This window comes from Corvus kubaryi, unplaced genomic scaffold (assembly GCF_017639235.1).
Source record: "Corvus kubaryi isolate FWS band 111438036 unplaced genomic scaffold, C.kubaryi_AGA036_p1.0 37308, whole genome shotgun sequence".
NCBI classification, from domain to species: domain Eukaryota; kingdom Metazoa; phylum Chordata; class Aves; order Passeriformes; family Corvidae; genus Corvus; species Corvus kubaryi.
Genome location: NW_024581096.1, coordinates 18953210 through 18971827, shown reverse-complemented (window position 1 = coordinate 18971827; position 18618 = coordinate 18953210). Strand labels below are relative to the sequence as shown.

The following is an 18618-nucleotide window of genomic DNA, read 5'->3' as shown; positions in this document are numbered from 1 at the left end:
GGAGAAGACAGGTGTCTTAAACATTTTCATTTAATCTGTCATAAATGTCTATTTTAGAATGAGACAAAATCTAATTTCTCCCAAACCATTGTTTAAAGGGGACTGACTGTGATTACTTAATGGACATTTGGAGCCTTGTGCTGGAAGAGAATCACATAGATTTGGTGGAAAAGAGGAGGTCCCCTTTCCCTGTTTACGGTGTAACTTTGCTGATATCAGGAGGGCAACACAATGGGTATGTTTAACCAATGTCCACTGACATAGAAAGCAAGATAACTAATCAAACAAGTGAACCAGGCTTATCTCTCAGCGATCGTGTAACAGATGGCAGGCAATATGGAAAGGGGAACACACAAAGAGAGATATTATTATAAGATAGGTAGATAGCGGGAGCAGGACTTTCAAAAATAATAAATGGCTCAAATTGAAGGGCAATTCTCAAATGCATATTCAGAGACGTATGTGTTGAACTCTTAATGGAAAATCTTAAAAATAAAAAGGGAATGCAGGATCATGTGTTGACATTTATTTTCTATCTGTAAAAGGAAAAAAAACACATAGATTTTTCCTGAGCCCTCTTTTCTCTGAAGTTGCTAAATATTGCGGTGGAACTGAGATGATGTAAGTAAAAAGACATGAAGATTTTCTTCCAAAAAAGGGAAAGAATAATAAATGGAAGAGTATTTATTTTTATTTCAGAAAATGATAGCACTAGTTAATCTCTTAAAAGATGAGAAATCTGAATTAAAAGACCTTCCAACAACAGAAATGCAAATATGTTTGTAACCACTAGATGGTACTTAAAGCACAGGGTTGGTATGAGTTGCTCTGCTGTGAGATGTGCAATGAGGGTATCTGCGTCAGAGCTTAGCAAAGTCGAGGTTGGTTTTATTTTTTCCATATCCAGGAGGAAGGGGGGGAAAAAAAAGAAAACCCGAAACTAAATCTCTTCTGTGCCTTTTTTTGACTTAAAAAAGAAAAATGGACGTGGCAAAAGTGTTTCTGATTAGATTGGTACAAAAAGATGATGCATTCTTTCTGGATGAATCAGGAGATATGAGGTTCTGTCACTCTTTAGATATAGACCTGAAATACTAAGCTTAAATTTATAGCCTCTTGAATGAGCCACAGGACTCTGTTTACTCATAGAGTAGAATTGGGTGCAGTTCCAGCAGTTCTTCTGTGTGATCAGTTACTTTATCACCTCGATCAGTTCAGAAGATACAATAACTCTCTTTTTTAATACATCCTACTACAGTAGATCCTTTATCAACCTGCTTTGGATTTAATCACACTTCTGGGTCAGGAATCCTCTCCCCATCTGTCTCTTTCACATACATGCAAGCACATGCCTGCACAGGCATAAATGCCTGCATGTTACTTTTTGATTTTTTTTGAAATTTTTACATGTTCTGGAGGAAAGGCTGGAAGAGATAGGGACCAGGTCCAAAGAAGCGACAGCTCAATTGCAGCAGCCCTGTTTTTCCCATTCTAGTTTCCAGACACAACAATCTATTTCCAAAAGGAACTAGGAGAGGAATTTCCATCTATAAGAATGATATTTCAGTGGCTACCTGGAAATTTAAAAGTGTATTTGGCTGCAGATTTTGGACTTTCAGTCTGACTTTATAGCATGAACTCAAACATGTTGTTCTGTTTGTGCTGGGTAACCTCTCCCATTCGGTCCCAGGCTCAGTAGTTTAATCTGGTGCTTTGGTTTGGCTTCATTCCTCACATAAATTTTTTACAGCAAAGAGTAGCACTGGAGAGGTCAGTGAGATTTTCCAGGAAATCATGAATAACAAATGTCTCTCCATGGTTCCTCCCGATGAACACCCTGCTGTGCAACGGGGAGCATTTCTTCCTGACCTCTTCTGCCTGTAAGCTGTCCCTGGAGGTTTGTGGATCGATATTGTTGCTCAATGTACATGCAAAGGTTAGGCTGATTCTTATTCGCTAAAAAAAAAATGCCACTAGGTCTTTTCTAAGAGTATCCAAAACGATTTGTCTCTGAGCTATTCTGTGTCATTGAGCTCTATACTCTCCAAATATTTGCTTGGTGTCTCTGATTATCCAACAACAGCAACAAAAACCAAACCAACCAACCAACCAAAAAAAAAAAAATGCAACAACAACAACAAAAATAAACCCAAACATTCCTGTGATATCTTTATACAAACAACCATGAATGACAGTAAGGTTGGAAACGTGCATCTAAAAATGTTATAAAGTGTTAAATGATCCAGAGAGTAGGGAATGACTTTGTTACCTAGGCCTAACTTTTCTTTAGGAAAGGTCAGTCTGTGTCTGTTGCTTCATATTTCTTTGCCTGTCCATAGCAAACTTCATCACAGCAAACCAACACCTTTGGGTCTGATCTAAAGCTCCTTGAGCACAGGACAAGTTCTCCTGGAGGACAAAGTCCATTCGTTAGTTTTTGGCAGCTGCTGTGAGCAGGAATTTTCACAAAAACAAAGTTTCAGGAATAACTCTAGCATTGATCTCATCACTGAGATTTGCTCTTGCATAATATCTTTGCACCAAAAGGTTTGGCTTTGGTAATGAGACATATGAAACTTTTGAATGTGAGTTTTACCCTGCACTTCCTGATTTTGACCAGCTGTTTTCTGGGAATTACTTTTTTCTAGCATGAAGGTTGCTCAGAAGTAAACTTCTGGGCAGTTTTTATTTTGTTCCATGGTGTTTTATGAAGATGCACCCCAGCATCTTTAGAAGTCTCACGCTGGTTGTATCTGTTGGCCAGTTGCATCCTATAGCATCAAGAGGGTCAAGGAGCTGCACCTGGCACAAGCATGCTGAGAGCACTTCTGTCTTTCTTGCAGTTGGTAACATCTGGTTTTTTTAGTTACAACTTTCCTCCAAGCCCCTGAAATTCCTTTCACATATTTGTTCCAAAGCTGCACTGCTCTGAGCTCATCCATGGAAGTATTTGCCATTTCTTTTTCTGAGAGAAAATCCTATCTGTTCCTGTCTGCCTGCTCCATCTGCCTGCCTGATCTGCTGCTTCATAATCTGGAAGAGAATACCTTTTGGGTTGTTTCATATATATTTGGTAACCACTGCAGAGCTTTGCTGGAAGGGGCCAAACTCCTCCATGATGGTGAAACTTCACTGAATTCAGGTAGGTGTACAAGACGAATCAGATCTTCCCTTGGGACCACTCCAGATACAAAATGTGTAGATGTGTGTGTGAACAGGCAGAGATGGGGAGGGGAATCAGAAGTAAGGTTTTGCAGAGATTGTTCCAGGATGATAGTAAATCATACACTCACTCCTGCACTGCACAGAATGTGCTAAAGGAGAGCAAGAAAAATGAAGGAATACACAATTCTGCCCACTTCAGCAGTTAGGCTTTTGTTAGAATACTCTTAAGCAATTACAAAGCTGCCAGGACTGTGTTTAATTAAATATGTAAGTATCAGTACAAAAAATGCAAGCAACACTTACATCATGCCTACAAGGTCTTATTGTTCTGTTTATTTTTTACAGATGGATATTTTTTCAGGAACAAACTTGCAAAATGTTGAGAGAGAGAGAAGAATGTAGAGGGAAGTAGTAAAAAGAAATATGGATCCTACAGGAAAAGTGGCAGTGCTTATATTTCAGAGAGGCAAACAAAGTACAGTGCATATGTGACAAGGAAGTATGACTTGAGTTCCCTACTTAAGGCTTCATTGAAATTGCCCAGTACTTGAGAGAAAACAGATGACAGAGTAATTAGAGATGGTGCATACAATCTATCAGTCACAGTCTTGAACTTCCTGTAGCTGATTGGAATGACCAGATTATTTTTTACGAGTAGACCATATATTTGGGGGGGAATGGGGAAAGGAGGAACATAGCTGAGCACAAATAATACCTCTTTATTTGCCTAGAATCATAGAATGGTTTGGGTTGGAAGGGACCTCAGAGAATATCTACTCTCTCCCTGCCGTAAGCAGGAATGCTACCCACTAGATCAGATTGGTGACTCAATGAAGCCTGAATCTTTAACTCCCAAAAAAACTTGTCTGTAGATGTTCAGGTGAGGGGAGGCACAGCCATCCAGCCCCTATGGCTCTGCTGTTCTTTCTGGGACAGTCTTTGCACACCCAGGAAAGTATGGGACTGCTTTTGCTTCCAGTTGAAGAGGGGTTCAACTGTCTACAATTTCCTGCGTACACTAAAGCTTTGCCTACAGACCAGGCAGGTTCCAGAAGGGCTGTGTCCTCACAGGGTCTTACAGGCTGCTGACTTTTTCCTAGTGGAAAAGCTGGTACAAGATTTGATCCCAGGCTTCTTTTTCTTGGCATTAATGAGATTAGTAAAAAATTTGCATATAATCCATATTTTAAACTGCAACTAGGGTGGGGTAGGAGAATTCTGGGACAAAGTGGTACAGTATATAGTTTATATCATCTTGGCTAAATTATGTCAGAAATACAGGTGCAGTCACCCTTTTTCTGAACATCAACATTTTCGGAAAAGTTAGTGTGCTAGATGAGGCAGCCAAGGCATGCTTCCTTCCCAGCTACCAATAGTGCAAAGTATTTTGATTCCACTAGGCAAAACGATTTTTAATTGCACTCAAATCCATCAGATACTTTCTGGAAATCATAACTGTGCCATTGTTGTGGGGGTTTTCTTTTGCTCGAGAAGGGGGATCACGTCTGCCCTGCGACTCACTACTCACAGCCTTGAGAGATGTACCTGCAGGTGCCACGAGTGTGTGATGACTCCCGGGCACAGGACTTAGGTTCAGTAAGAGAGGTGTTTTGGTCTAAGTGTTGGAGTCCTGGCTTGAGTGTTATTTCAAAGAAAGATAATCACCACAAACTCATATGGTCTGTATGTGAGGTTCTCCCATAATTTTACGTGAGCTTCATTTGTCCCCATTTAAGAGTGTGTCCTGGGTTGCAGTGTATTCTATTACCATCCTCAGGAGCCGTTGAAACCAGGTGGGGCAGTGTTTCCTTGCCTCCTCCCCCCAGACTATCTTTCTGTTAATTGCCCATCATTGTCCTGCCGCCTGACTCAGAGATAACTCCCTCCGGACTATTCTCCTGTTAATGAGCCTAATCAACACTTGGCCTCATGACTCGTTACCCCATTGTGAGATGCTCCGCCCAGAGGGAGGAACCAAGCACCCCATCGTGGATATAATCTGAGGCTGAACACCAGAGACACCGGCTTCCCACTGGATTTCCAGAGGACAGGAGCTACACAGCCACCATTGGACTTCCTGAGGAAGAGCAGACTCTTTTACTACAGGATCACTGCTTCAGAGGACTGCAGCCACCATTCTACCAGACTGCTACCACCACCCTGCCTAACAGGGTGTCAGGTTGTACCTTGACTCTGTCAGTTTGACAGTGTTTTCTTTTACCTTTTTTTTCCCCTTTTCTTTAATTTCCATTAAATTGTTATTCTGACTTGGTGCCTCCCACTGGTTTGTTTTCAAACTAGTACAGAGTGTGAACCAAGAAAGAAAAGGGGTATTCTTACACCAGAGGAAAATGTCTGCATTGTTACTTGGGCATGAGCCTTTCTCAGTCTCCACGAGGGGCAAATAAAGAGAGGTTAAGATGAAATAACAGTTGGATTTGTCTTTCAGTCCCTGAAAGCTGTGGCTATAGTTTTCAGAGAGGCTAAAGGAATTAAGTGTATATTTCTTTTTCAAGTAAAAAGTCCAAATCTCAGACATAAGCCTAGAAATTAAATGTTTTGCATGCCATATTTTAGCCTCAGAACCAATCATGTTTTGAGTTTATCCATGTTCCTTTATTACCTGAACAATCCCGTAGCATTTATTATGCTAGTTGCAAAATCTTATGTTAATTTACAAAGAGAAAAAATTGGGGACATCGTAAGCTCCCACACAGAAACGCTGATGAGGAAACAACTTAGCGTTGGGTTCACTTTCTGTGTTTTCCTCAGAATGTCTCAGGTGGAAGATGCAGAATGAAAATGCTCTGGTGATAAACACTTGTGAATGGTGAGGAAGGACACTATAATTTCAGGTGTAAATCCGATATCTTACCCTGCGGGTAGAGGGAGAGGATTGGTTCCCTTCACGCTCTTCTCATACCTCCAACCACCCCCCATCTTCAGGAGCTATATCCGAACCCTCCATCTAAACCAAAAAGCTTTATCTGTCCCTTAGTGAAACATCTTTTATTTGCCAACTTGTTTTTCCCACAGACTCCCGCTCCCTTTTGTGTTTGCGCTAATGTTCGAATGTCTACACCGCGTAGCCGATGATTATTTGTGAGACAGAGTGAGTTAATGCAGATTTGCAAGCTGTTCCCATTTGTTAAATGTCAGAAAAACACATGCAAGTCACTGGCTTTAGCACTTAGCTGCCAGCTGGCTCTTCTGAAAGGAGGGGACAAATGACAGTCTATCAAACAGCATGCTTTCAAAGAAAGAGGAGACCTGTTCCAGAACTGCAGCTTCAGAGACTCTTTTAACAACATAAGCAAAACTGGGAGCCAACCTCATTTTTTCCCCCTGGCTGTAATGAACACATAGCTTAGCGACAGCATTCCCCCACCCCCAGTAAAAGCGAACTGGAATTACAAAGCTTATGAGGAAAAAAAGTGTCATTTTCCCCCTCTCTCTCTCTTTTACTTTGAATTTTATTTATTTTTATTGATTTCTTTCTTTTTGGCTCAAAAGTAAGACCAAAAATGCCAAAAGGGAAAGGAGTGGGGTACTGAGATCAGTCACAAATCTCAGAAGATTGCAGGAAACTGTGCCAAATGGAAGTGTTTATCCATGGGTAAGTGCCCAGTGTAGATTAACATATTTTAATTATGGTCTCTGGGTTTGCTGCACTCCCTGAAGAATACATGGTTTAGGCCTCGCTGGTGAGCCAAAGTTGTCGGGGGGAGGGATTATTTTTGGTCGTGCATGCTGATGGGGTGCTGTGTCCTCGCTGTGCCCGGAGTCCCGAGACATGCCTTTCTCCCAGAGCAGATGCTGCAGGATGGCGGCGGCGCCGGTTTCTTTGTGCCACCCGACATGCTCCGACCCTGACCCGGAGGCCAGCGCTGCTCCGCTGTGGCTGCCAGCGTGGGGGCCGGGGCACAGCTCTGCTTCCCGGGGTGATGTCCGCCAGGACCTCCGACATCACCCGCTCATTAGGATGTCTCTGAACAGCTGTCATGGGGTGCTGACTTTTTGTCACGGTTGACAGCGGTGAGATTAAAGCAGGTAGCCGGAGGCTGAAAAACTCCTTGTTTTGTTACGAAGCCCTGAGTCATCTAACGCCGTTATAAATATTAGGTGTCAGATTTGGATTCACAGACTCACTCGTAGCCTTGGGTAGATCCCATTACACAAATGGTCCAATTTATTACAGCCGGACTATTTGTATACAAGATTGCCATCATTGTCAAGATATCAAAATCTGGCCTGGTATATTTAATGTTTCATAATTAACAAGCTGCATCATGCCAGTGAACGTCTTCCAATTATAGAATAAGATTTTGACATTTTCTATGGTTTAAACTCAGTGCCAGTTAGGACAGGGCTTTGGGAAGAAAGAGTGTGGTGCCAGGCAAGGTCCATCTTTTCTTCTCTGTTCTTATTTTAAGCCAAACATCCAATTTCCTTCCTATAGCAGAAAGAGAGAGACAGACCCATGAGGAAGATAATTCATGTTCCATAGCTTGCAGAAGAAGGAGTCTCTTTGCTTACCTCTGTCACTGGAAGGAGCCCAGGTTCAGTGCTACCTGATGGAATGGGAAAAACTAGGTGAGATGAAACCTTTTCCAGTTGCAAACAGTGCCTGCAAAGCCCATTACTCTGTTGCTCATAAATTCTTTTCAGGAACACTCTCAAACAATTAATTTGGTGCCAAAGATGCTCTCAAATTGTCATCTAAACCACATGACCTTTCAGTTTTTTAATCCATGGGAATAATAAATCTCTTGATCTCTATGCTTTTACCCTGAAAACCTGCCCTGGGCACCCCTGAATTTGAACAGTGGGTTGGCTAACTCCTGACTAAATCCCAGTGAGATCCAGGAATTAGGCAAAGTTGAGCCTCTGAATCTGATAGGTATAACTTGAACCATCCCTGATGTCTTCAAGTTCAGCACAAGGCCTTACTTTACTCAAGGCCCCTTTCATAGATAAAAAAGGTCTAGCTATTTAAACGAAAAAGTGAGATATCCCAGGTTCCAGGCTGTCCTCATTCAGATGAATATGAAATAAGAGACTTCAATTGCTCTAAACTTCTCATTATAGTCTCAAACTCTAGGCTTTGAGACTGTCTGGGGAAAAGGGCTATAAAAGTTATTGTTCTGCAGCTGGAGGAATCTAACCTCATTTTGAATTTTGAATGCTCAGGGTCTTCAGAGCTATGTCCATAGAGGTATTCAGAGATATTTAGGCACCCAACTGCTCTTTGTCTCAGTGCCTTCATCAAGAGAGATCACAGTCTGCTTGGATGTAAAGCGTAACAGAAAATGAAAGCACCAAGCAATATCAGCCTGTGGAGAGAGTGAGAAGACAGTTGTTAATCTGAAAATTTCCTTCACATTAGATTCTTATTATCTTTCCTTTTGCACCATAAACTGTTCCCTGCAATTGTGCTTGGGATCATTCAACTGAAAAGAAAAGCTCCCCTGTCCATCTGCCTGGCAGGACTGTCCAAAGGTACCTCCTTTTCTCCTTCCTTTCCTCAGATCTGGCTGGTAAAGCTTATCAAACAGAGCATTATGATACAGTAGCCTCTCCAAACCTCCAAAGTCTGACTCTGAATACTGAGATCCCTGAATTTGTTGCATATGGCACACCTGCATTTTTTGTGGATTGAAAATATTGCTAGGGAAAGACCAAATTTGGCAGCCTGGGAGAGCTGAGACTGCTACAGATCCACACCAGAGGTCCCACGAGTCCGGAGACAGAGCATGTATTCCCTGCAGGTGCACAGGCACACAAACATATGTATTTATACAGAGATGGATCCAGATCCATACACCTCAAAGACACTGCACATACACAGTCAGCACCCGCAGCCCTTCATGTCCCCTCTCTGGCTGGTCAGGGTGAAAAATGTGGATCCACCAGTAGCTGGGCTCAGACACTTAGTCTGACCAGTAGCTACCTGGGAATCCCAATCTCCCTCATGTTGCTGGCACCTGGTCCTGGGAGGACCTGAGGCTGCGGCCCCCTTCCAGGGTGGTGCAGACACCTTGCACACACCATCCCAAACACAAGAGCACTAGCCAGTCCTATTTACACAGCTGACTGATTTATCCCCTTTTCCTTCAGTTTCTGCTTATTTGGCTCTCCCAAACTACTTTGGCCCTCCCTTTCCCCCCTTTTTCAGTTTTCTTACTTCTTCCAAATATCACATAAGTTCCATCCTATCCCAAAACACTCTTCTCGTGCACCTCATAATGTGCCCCTGGGTACTGACCTCTCTCTGTCCCTGAGGTGCTCCAGAGAGCAGCTCCTGTGACTCACTAGGGTGGGATGATGCTCCTTATGGGCACCCCTGGGACGAGGCATGACAGGGGCTCATTTCTTCCCTGAAGTTATTTGGGTGCCCTTTCCTCACCATTATTATGCTCTGGGCTTCTCTGTGTGTGTGTGGAGATGAGCCTTTTATTTCACTGCCTGACAAATGCCTGCTTTCTGACAGGATTTTCTTGTTGCCTGGGTAGATCCTTCTTTGTCTCTGAGGTCTATAAGCTCTGTCATACTTTTCACATGAAGAGCACTGGGGTGAGTAAGCCCTTTCCCTTCGTTTCCTTGAAGAATGTCAGGCTCAGACTTAAGCAGCAAATGCTGGTAACAGCAGCATGTGGTTCATGTAAGCAACTGGCAAGACAAGACCAGCCTACTAAATGGAGTAGGGTGTATCTCCGGAGAGTGTGGGGATCTGGTCATCAGCTCATGGGCTTCTGACCAGGTGAAAGTCAGCATCCCCACTGGGCAAAAGGGTTATTAGTGCTAGATTTTTCTTGAGGCATCACTGTCAGTAAGTAATGGCAGCAAAATACTCAACAGTTAAGGGCATCAGATATGCACAGACACTTCATTTTTAAGTGCACGTGAAACACAGATTTTCAAGGATGTTGGGGAAGATGAAACAGGAAAGCCTTGGAAATATGATTGCCTGACAAAAGATTTTGGGAATATGAAAACTACAGGCAACATCAAAATGAAAGCCACTTTTGAAATACCAGGTCTTAGTTACTGAACAACTAGAAAACAATGGTATGGCCACTGAAGTAATCCCCTCTTGATGGAACAATACCCTCTGCTTGCAAACAGGTCCAAGGGTCAGAGCAGACCCTACTAGCTCAGCAGAAGGGGTCCAAAGAGTAGTTTTTAGAAGTTAAGATGTAACACTCTATGGTAATATAAGAACTCTTATAGGCTGTATGTAAATGCTATAGGATTTGTATCTTGTACTAGATTGGTTAGTGACAATTAGAATATTCAGTACAGAAGATGATTTATTGTATTGTAACCAGGACTTCAGACATTCTTTCCTTACTCCTTCTCTATTCCTCTCTTCCACTTCTACTCTTACTTCCACTCTTGCTCTTACACCCTCTCTCTCTCTCTCACCTGCTTACTCTCTTGGGCCTGCTCAGAGCTGAGTCAGGCAGCTCTGAGCAGTGCCCCTATACCCACGCCTTTACAATAAACCGACTGTGTCCCAAGACCTGCCTATAGAGATCTCTCCATTCGTCTCCGTCTCCGTCCCGACCGAACTCACCCTTAACCTACAGAAGGATGCTTAGATTAACGATCTTCCTCATGTTCAGGTGAAACTGTGCATCGGTTTGCATCTATTGTCCCTTGTCCTATTGCTGAGCACCATGGAGCAGAGCCTGGTCCATCCTCTGACACCTCCCTCCAGACACTGAAAGACATTGATGAGGTCCCCTCTCAGTCATCTCTCATAAACTGGAATTTTAGACCTGGTAAGAGCCACAATAAATATGGTAGAGAACAGGCAAAACTGAAAGCAATGTTCTTACTTACCATTCATCCTGAACCCTGTTTTGTCAGCATGGCAGCTATACTTTGAGACAGGATGGTGGTAAAGTACATATTGTGATTGAAAACATTATTTTCTCATTTTACTGCTTCCTGTGCTAGTTGAGGGAGGTTATCCTGGGCATTTGTGTTCGATACAGCCTGGAGTGCTGTACATTGAGCCAGCTCTGAGTGAGGAGGCTGCAGGACCTCAGTTTACCAGCACCAAGCTGGGATGACCTGTCTGCTTGAGCAGCCAGAACTAGCCTCTCTTCAGGTGGCGATGCTGCAGTGCAGACGCTCGGCTATTTTGGAGCTAATTTAAATCTCTATCTCACAGTGATGTTTTATGCAGAGTAGGCTTATGCTTAGGGCCTGATACATAGCCCATAGAAATGGATAGGATACTTTTGACTGTGCTTCAGCAAACTCCAGCTAAATCCCTAAGTTCTCCCCACCTCACTTTCCTTTGTTGAAACAGGCATAACCACCTTTTCTTAACACACTGCCCATCTTGCTCTACACAACAGATAATTCAGGGAGAGAAGAGAAGAGAAGAGAAAAGAGAAGGGCAGATGGTATCATCTTAATGCAAATAATAAATAATCAGATTAATCCCTGCATCATGACAAGAGTTTCATTAGGTACAGAACTAAGGAAAAACACTGCTGTGTTCCCCAGGAGCAAGTCAGAGGGGAATGTGATAAAAAGTGCTCCCAAGCTTGGTTTTTTTCATTTTTTTTCATTTCTCTTCTATTTTTTTTCCTCATTTGTTTTATACTGGGGGTAGAGCAATGTGGCAGAGCAAAGACAGAAAATTACAGTGCTTGAAGTCAACTTCTGTGTTTAAGAGATTTTTGTCAGCATCTCACGAGCAGGGTGACCAAATGCTCACATTGTAGGGGTCTTGTTTTCGTGATCTGCATCCATATGTCACTTAATCAGAGAGGCACGATTGTGGACTAAAGCAGGCGGACCTGAAATATCAGTGCTCAGGTAGGAGGAAAGTTCTCTTTTCCCTGACTTTTTTAGCTGAAATGTTGAGCTCTTTGCACTGCTATTGCTGCTTCTTGGTTGCATTGTTTCTATTTCTGCAGTGTCCTCGTGCCTGTCACTGCCTGGACCTGGTTCAATAAACACATTAGCCACATCTGAGAGTACAAATATTTCTTCAGAGGCTTAAATGTCTGTTTGAACATGTGATTGCAGCAACTGCACGTGCAGTCGGAGCCAGCCCAGTATACACCATCAGTACTGACATGTCCAAATTTAGAAAGATCATAGGAGGAACAACACCGTTGTCAGATGACAGGGAGCACAGACTGGCTGCATCAATGGGTCTGCCAGAGGTGGTCCTGTAAGTCACATCAGAGGTGGGGTGGGATTGCCAGTCACTGGAAACCCTCTGTGTGGAGGATGCAATTCATGTCCAGCATTGGCTGTGCTTCTCCTGAGCATGGCTTTCCATCTGCTTGCTCCTAACCACAGACTGGGGGTGTCACCTCTTTCCTTGTTGATGTAGTGGTGGCACATGCAGCAAAAGGCCCATGGTGGCATTTGTTGCCATACTGCAATCCAAAAAGTCAGTGTGGAGATTTCCTGTTGGCAGATACAATAAGAGAGGAAATTCATCTGCACATTTCCAAACAACATTCCCTTCTTTTGCAATTCTGAAGTAGGGGATTTCTTCCAGTGCAACAGCAGCTAGTCAATACACACTATCACAAACAGCACGAACTGAGGAAAGTGAGCATTAGTATCTGAAGAATGATTAATATTGTGCTTTACAGAAAAGTTTTCAAGTCTGAATTCCCTGTTAAAAGCTGCTTGCTTCATTACAGAGTTACCAAAATAGGCAAAGAAAATATTCCTTGCTTATCCCAAGACTCCTTAACTCCTGACAATTTTAATAAATCAAGGAACATTTGTAAGTACTAAATGTTAAATGTGTATTCGCAGTTAATTTTTAATCAGCTAACAACAGTGATGTGTTAATTGAATGCCATTAAGAAACCATAACTTGATGCATTAGCTATTTTTCTATGCAGAGGAACTTTTCCCAAGGCTTTCAGTTGTTGCCCAGGTTGCTTTTGAAAAAAAGAAAAAGTGTTTTAAATGTGTTTAGACCTGGACTGTTCAAACCCTAAAACTGAGCCAAGTTCACAGGGTTAACTGAGGTTTGTAGTTCTATGAACCTGAGCTGAATTTTAAACAAGACTGGGCTAAGTTTCAATTTATCTTGTGCCTTAAGGTATGACTTGGAACCTACAAAGTGATCATGTAGGCTCAACAGGTAGACTTCTGATTTCAATATGAATTGGTTAATTTTTGGGATGTCAAACAAAAGATCAAGCATGGAAGGGTGACATCCACCCATCTCTGAACTTGTGAAACTTGCTGGTTTTACATCCAGCTTATCAGCTGGCTTCTCATTGGTGTGAAGTCAGTAGAGTTGTGGTGCTTTTATTCTGAGTGAGAATTTGCACTAATGCCTTGATCACACATCTCCTGGATGTAGTGCAACTAGCTGAAGAAGATGCTGCTCTCTGTCTTGCCCCATATATTGCCTTCTGCTCCGGCTGGCCTGTGGGATGGACTATTTGTGTTTTCTGCTTCACGCTTTTTTTTTTTTGTGGAAGCAAACTAGATTTGTTTAATCAGTCTTATTAGGAACTCTTTGCTAACCTGGCTGGATCTGAATGTCAATAGGCACTGTTCATATAAGCAGCTGAGAGAAGAAGTCTCATGGGACAACTTTGGGCAGAGCTAATGGGAATGGGCTGAACCTACTCCTTTGGCCAGCTATGGTACAGATAAAAAAGAAGGTGGTGATATCCCCGCATTCCTCTCCGTACATAGTCCTAGCATGAATGTTTTACATATTTCTGAAATAAGTCTGATTAGAAATGCAAGGAGGAAAGGGGGAGGAGAACTGTGAGACAAAAACAGCTAAGTTATAAATATCTCTATTTTTAGATACTCGGATGAAATTTGATATGGGGATTTTTAGTGATGGTAATCAGGAGAAGAATGAAGGGCATCAGTAAAGATGATTGAAACCTATCCAACAAAAATAATCTACTGCAGTTGGCTCATTTTCTTTCTGATGTTATGCTCAATGAAATGAATTTAAACTGTTTATTTTACAATTAACATGCAATGTGCATTTCTGAAGTAATTTATGAGAAACAATTTTCTTTTTATGTGGGGCTGCAGCAGACAGAGAGCAGAGATTCAGTTCACAACGTCAAGGTGAAGCTCCAGGGAGGGAGAAGGTGCTTTCTCTTATATGAATTTTGCCACTTTCCATAAGAGTTGTGTGCCCTTTCGTGTGTCTTTGCCACAATAACCTCAGGATGCCAGGAGGGGAAGCTGGAGGAACAGGATGAGGGATGTCAGGTTCAGGGGCACCTGCTACTTGCGGTGTTGCAGAGAGCATTGTCTGGTTCATGAAAGTCAGAGTACAATCAAGGCAGACATTTGCTATTAAGTTAGAAACAGACTGAAGCAGAAATGTGGGAAACAGTCTGTCTCATGAGAGGCCAGAGCCATACATTGCTGAGTTCCCGAGACATTTGTGTCCTGTATAACCAGGTCTCTTCTGTGGCACCCCAGCTGCCAATGCAGTGTGTATCACTGGACAAGACAGAGGTAACACTATCCTTTCTCACAGTCTCACCTGTAAAAACCCTGTCTTCATGCTGCATTAATAACCATTATCCATCCCCATTCTCCAATGTGCTGTCAGCAGCATGGATGAGCTGATGATCTGGGCATTATCCTGAGATTTCAGAGTGTAAGGTTTGGTTCCTTGCTCTGTTATATATTTCCTCTGTGACCATGTGTAAGTTTCCTCCTAAGGGAAATATGCTGGGTTGTAAAAGGATCTTGAATCTTGAAGATAAAGTCTTAACAAGAGTCAGTGGCTGGAAGCCAGGCAAATTCAAATGGGGGAAAAAGGTGCACATTTATAGTGGGGAAGGCAATTAGCTCTCAGAACAAACTACAGAGATGAGGGAAATTCTCTTACTTTTGATGTCTTCAGTCCAACACTGAAAAGCAATTGTAGCCAAGTACAGGTTAAGTTTAAGCAAAAGCATTTGACTGGGTTTAGTGCAGTTATAATTGTGTGGCAGTTAATAGCTGATGATATCCAAGTGGTTAGACTAGGTGAGCTAATGCTCTTTTTCCAGGCTATGCATTTCCTGAGCCTATAGCACAAAAGAATTCTGAAGGACTATGTCCTGTTCTCAACTCAACATTTAAATAAAGCAAATTTGCCTCCATAGGAAATACCTGGTGTGGAATCCATCTCACCTCACTTAAGTTGACTAAAAGTGAGCCACCGAGCAATTAGTTATCAAGGTTTGTGCTAAAGTTGATGGCAAGTGCTGGCACATGCCATGAGTGTTTTGGCTGCCAGTAGTGCAGATACTAGATGGGCCCTCTGGTCATGCTCTCTCCATCAACTAGAAAAGAGCCTAGATTAACTTGGGCCTGATGATGATCTTTTAAGTGGATGAAGTTGGATGAGATGAATTCCAGTGTGTACACCCCTAGCTCAGATGTGTAGCAGCTGTACTGTTGCCTTCACTCTTCTCATAACACCTCTCCTTCTATTTATCACAGTTGCAAGACATTCCTACGTTTCATACCCACCCCAAAACGACTTTCACTTTACCAAAATCAAGACCGACCCCAGGGATTAATTGCCCTCTGAAGATGTTTGCCTCTTTCTATTATCTGTGATGGAGACCGGGTGTCTAGCTCAAGCTTAAGTCATTTTCTGTCCTAAATGATAGGTACAGTCTTGTAAGAGATTGAAGAAACCCCACTATGTTTCATCCTAGCTGTGCTTGAATTTTAAGAGATGATTTTTCAAGGAAATCTGAGATTCGCCCAGATGAGTGGAAACGTGCTTATATTAAAAAGAGGAGTGAGAGGAGCACCTCGTGACTTCAGCTGTCAAAGAGTTGTAACATAATCATGTGAGGCCAGTGATGTTGGGTTGACATCTCTAGAACTGATGTCACCAGTTCCAGATGCCTGTCCCAAGATGGGGTCAACCACTGAACAAACAAGGCTTAATTCACTGTCTTCAAACACCTTTTTACTGATGCACTCCAGATAAGAGGAAACATTGTTTTATTTGGCTGATGAAGGAATTTGGAACTAGGGACCAAATTCGACTTCAATTTTTTAAGTCAGCATGCTAAGTAAGAAGTAATCCTATATTTGCTGCTTAGGCAGGGATGAAATAGGCACCTCCAGAGGGTGATTCAACCCAAAAAAGGTCAGAGTCACCTTCTCTAAGAGTATCTTCATCTCCTCTCTTTCAACTATAGAGAAATACAAGGGTGACCATGACCTAACTTAGAGCAATTAACTAAATAAATAAAACATAGACAATAAATCTGTACCAAAAAGTCTTAAAACCCAAACCAACTGAAATTTTCAGAAATCTTCATCTATTAAAATTTTGTTGACATTGCTGGAAAGAAGATGCATTTTAACATTGGCTCAAATCTCTCCATGTGAAGATATTTATATATTCATCTGTAGATACTTATATGTTTATTTATATGAATATTTATATATGCATACAGATAGTCATATATATCTCTCACCAAGCAATCCTCTAATTAGGTGCAGTCAAAGAAGAGCAGTATTACAAGAATTAACTAGAGATTTGGGGTAAGTTTCATGGGGTAGGAGCTCAGGTCCCAATCCAGCAAACACTTTTTGTATATTAATAGCATTACAGTGCAATTCATGGTAGCAATTATGTAATCAACTTATTCTATATCACACTAGACCCCATCATGCTAGCTAAGGTACATATATATTATATTCAGTTATAAGTCACATAGAGAAAAATCATTTAAAAATGCTGCTAGAGGGACTCTTTTGGTGTGGAAATTTCCTGTAGCATTTTGTTGTGATTGGGCATTTTTGTTGTATTTATTGGCTGGTCATTCTTTTGCTGTCTGAGGTAGCACATGGTAATCCAGAGTATAATCCAGAGTATCTGCTGACAGACATTTAAATATTGTCTGTTTATGAGCCTCTGTGATGTTTTCCATTTCAGAATTTTAATTGATGTTCTTTCCTCCAGGGAATTTTCTCTGCACAGTTTCAGCCTTGGGTTCACAGATTGCCCCTAGGACTGGACACGTTTCTCCACCCATATGACCTCTTGTGAGAAACAGAGCAAATTTCCAAACCAGTTCTCTCATCTCATCTGCCATATCCCTTTGACTCCTCTATGGTCTACAGGGGGAGGGTAAAATTCCTTCTTCCAGTGCCTGAGATGCAGTTCCTTTTCCCCCAGCATCTCTCTACTCCTCATCATCAGATCTTTTCTCCTTGTCGATAATGCTTTCATGGCAGCCACTTGGGCTTAGAGCTCATACAGCAACCTGAACAGAGTGGTCTCTTTTGATTTCCTCACTCAACAAGAAGGGACATCTGGACCTACAATGGGGGAAAAAGGCAAGGAACCACTTTTTGGGACATTAAGGAAAGATGTGATTTTAGCCATCAGCATTTCATCCCCAAACTAGCTATTTTTGCCCCAGGTACAGTCGTCACTGACTCCGTCATGCTTGTGGTGTTGTACACCCAAACCACAATGCATTTGGACAAGGAGGTATTTATTTTCCATGCCCAAAATGAACAGTAGAAGTGCAGCTTGCTGGATGCCAGAAGGGAGTTGGGAGCATCTGAGCCCAAGATTCAGGAGCATATCTGTCTCTATTTAGTGGGTAGGGTATAATTTGATCTGTACGGTCAATTCACTGTAACAGAGCATGGATTGCAATTTTTTCCACCTACAAAAGCAAGATTTAATACTGCTAGGTCCTGGCATGCCTGAGCATTTCAAAAGACATGTTAAAGGTCCATAAGAGTTAAGCAGATGCCCACCTAACAGTATGGGTATTTTCCACAAAGCTCAAGGTCTTTCATTTGTGGAATAGTAGAGGTATGCTGATGGCAAACTTTGATTATCCCTAATCCTCTTTTGTCTGCAGGGGAATAAATCAGAAGGAACGTGAAGCACACAGTAAAGGAACTTTTTTTTTTTTTTTTTTTTTTTGTACTGAGGAATATTGTGCTGTATATTCCTTACCCAGCAAAGTCAAGGATAAGCAGATTTTACCTTGGTTTGTATCTTCACCCAGAAAGCTGTGGATAAACTGCCAGGTCTCACTGCCCCTGATGGGAAGAAGGAAAAAGCTTCTTTTCCTGGTATTAGATTTTCTAATATTGCTTGTCTAACAAAAGTTATTTTGTCCTGGCTCTGTGCCAGTGAAATGAAACTCGTGTTCATTATGGACTCTTTTCCTATGTCCCTTATTCTTCGGCAATGGTATTAGCAGATACAAAATACTGTGGTTTGGATTTAAAAATAACCTTCTGTTTTCATCCACCTTTCATGCTTGAAAAGAAATTTGTAAATTGTCAAGTTGACTTAATTTTTCCTGTGGACTTGCACCTATTTGCTGTAATAAGAATTTCCCCCTTGGGTTTCACTCATCTCCAGCGTGTGGCAGGAAAAAGGGATTAGGATTGTATTTGTCTTCTTTCTGAAGCCAAAACCCTTTCAGCAAGCCT

General features: G+C 42.0%; 1 long non-coding RNA gene across 4 annotated transcripts in view; it reads left to right on the top strand.

Annotated features, from left to right (window-relative positions):
- The window catches only part of LOC121664974, a 48819-nt gene that overhangs the window by 13630 nt on the left and 16571 nt on the right, over positions 1-18618 (top strand). The window contains exons 1-4 of one of the 4 annotated variants that reach the window (XR_006016184.1): positions 5476-7215; positions 7625-7758; positions 10791-10949; positions 11535-12000. The exons of 2 other annotated variants lie outside the window; for them this stretch is intronic. This is a non-coding gene — a long non-coding RNA (uncharacterized LOC121664974). Of the gene's footprint in view, positions 1-5475; positions 7759-10790; positions 10950-11534; positions 12001-18618 lie in introns of those variants that run through there. One more of the 4 variants, XR_006016185.1, reaches the window with a different exon arrangement.